Source organism: Schistocerca serialis, unplaced genomic scaffold (genome assembly GCF_023864345.2).
Source record: "Schistocerca serialis cubense isolate TAMUIC-IGC-003099 unplaced genomic scaffold, iqSchSeri2.2 HiC_scaffold_1232, whole genome shotgun sequence".
NCBI lineage: Eukaryota > Metazoa > Arthropoda > Insecta > Orthoptera > Acrididae > Schistocerca > Schistocerca serialis.
The window spans coordinates 77501-80000 of NW_026047439.1; positions in this window are offsets into that span (position 1 = coordinate 77501).

Sequence of the window (2500 nt, forward strand, 5' to 3'; positions counted from 1 at the left end):
TAACCTATGTTGCGCCTTAACCTAACCTATGTTGCGCCTTAACCTAACCTATGTTGCGCCTTAACCTAACCTATGTTGCGCCTTAACCTAACCTATGTTGCGCCTTAACCTAACCTATGTTGCGCCTTAACCTAACCTATGTTGCGCCTTAACCTAACCTATGTTGCGCCTTAACCTAACCTATGTTGCGCCTTAACCTAACCTATGTTGCGCCTTAACCTAACCTATGTTGCGCCTTAACCTAACCTATGTTGCGCCTTAACCTAACCTATGTTGCGCCTTAACCTAACCTATGTTGCGCCTTAACCTAACCTATGTTGCGCCTTAACCTAACCTATGTTGCGCCTTAACCTAACCTATGTTGCGCCTTAACCTAACCTATGTTGCGCCTTAACCTAACCTATGTTGCGCCTTAACCTAACCTATGTTGCGCCTTAACCTAACCTATGTTGCGCCTTAACCTAACCTATGTTGCGCCTTAACCTAACCTATGTTGCGCCTTAACCTAACCTATGTTGCGCCTTAACCTAACCTATGTTGCGCCTTAACCTAACCTATGTTGCGCCTTAACCTAACCTATGTTGCGCCTTAACCTAACCTATGTTGCGCCTTAACCTAACCTATGTTGCGCCTTAACCTAACCTATGTTGCGCCTTAACCTAACCTACGTTGCGCCTTAACCTAACCCACGTTGCGCCTTAACCTAACCCACGTTGCGCCTTAACCTAACCCACGTTGCGCCTTAACCTAACCCACGTTGCGCCTTAACCTAACCCACGTTGCGCCGTAACCTAACCCACGTTGCGCCGTAACCTAACCCACGTTGCGCCGTAACCTAACCCACGTTCCGCCTTAACCTAACCTATATCGTACCTTAACCTAACCTATATCGTACCTTAACCTAACCTATATCGTACCTTAACCTAACCTATATCGTACCTTAACCTAACCTATATCGTACCTTAACCTAACCTATATCGTACCTTAACGTAACCCATATTGCGCTGTAACCCAACACACGTTGGGCCTTAACCCAACACACGTTGGGCCTTAACCCAACACACGTTGGGCCTTAACCCAACACACGTTGGGCCTTAACCCAACACACGTTGGGCCTTAACCCAACACACGTTGGGCCTTAACCCAACACACGTTGGGCCTTAACCCAACACACGTTGGGCCTTAACCCAACACACGTTGGGCCTTAACCCAACACACGTTGGGCCTTAACCCAACACACGTTGGGCCTTAACCCAACACACGTTGGGCCTTAACCCAACACACGTTGGGCCTTAACCCAACACACGTTGGGCCTTAACCTGCTCTGTAATTGTCATACGACGCGTTAAATTAGTGTAGTGTTGCCTAACTGCAACCCCCGCAATATAGTTTGCTACTCGCACTGCCCGGTCCCCAGTGTATCGCTTCATGTTAAACACCGTGCAGCTATACACTGTAATGTGGATGGCAGCAGGACGTACATGCTCATTGGCATTCGCAGTTGTTCATTGGCATTCGCATGGCGAAGCACTTAGCCTACGCTGTGGTATGGCCTGTGTCAACTGTCCGCTGATATTGTACGTCCAAATCACACACTGTACTGCACATTGGTCCTCATGTACTGAATGATACATCGTGGTACATGTGACCGTACAACGACTGCGCCAACAACGGCGAACCATGCGGTCCAAATGTTGTGCACTCAGCTACGTGTCGTCTCCCTATAAGAGCTGGATTGCAGTGTGGTATGCCCTGGATGGCGATCAGCATGAGCCGTCTGTTGATGTAGTGGCGCGTGTTGTCAGACGTAGTCGTCTCTTCTCACACACCGTGATAGCATGGTGCACTGCGTTCCACATCTGCGACATGCGACAGAGGCCGGTTGACAGTCGTTCGCGCAATGGACATCGCATACGTACGGGGGCCACCTTCCACGTGTTCGCGAAGCGTGCACATGTTGTTGCGTGTATGTGGGCAGACATAGTGTGTCGTGACACCTGACACAGGCATGCAACAATCGTTGAATTTGCAAATGGCGATGGACGCCTACGTTTGCTGGTGACGTTACGCAAATGAACAACTGGTAAACCGTTGTGGTGCGGTTGTTCTCGCTAGAGGTGAATCAGTGATGGCGACGATCGGTTGAGCTACCAACCGGTTGTTCCAGCGATACCCACCATGCCCACGAACGTGAATGGCATCTGGGTGTGAAGCGATACGCGGCGGTGGCTGGGTGGGACCGTCCCCGGCCGGTGAGGGGGGGCCTCCCGGCGTGCTGGCCGCGCGGTGCGTGGGCGCACGCGCTACAGCCGGCTGGTGGGGGCGGCCAGTGGCAGGCGCGCCGGCCGACGGAGGCGGCAGGCGGCGCAGCTGCGCGCCGGCGCACCCTGCACGCGGCGCCGTGCGGCCAAAGTAGGTCCTCGCGGGCCCGGTGCGAAGCGCGGTGGACATCTGCAGTGTGCTGGTCCGATTGAGGACTGTGTGCGCTGAGGATGCGCCG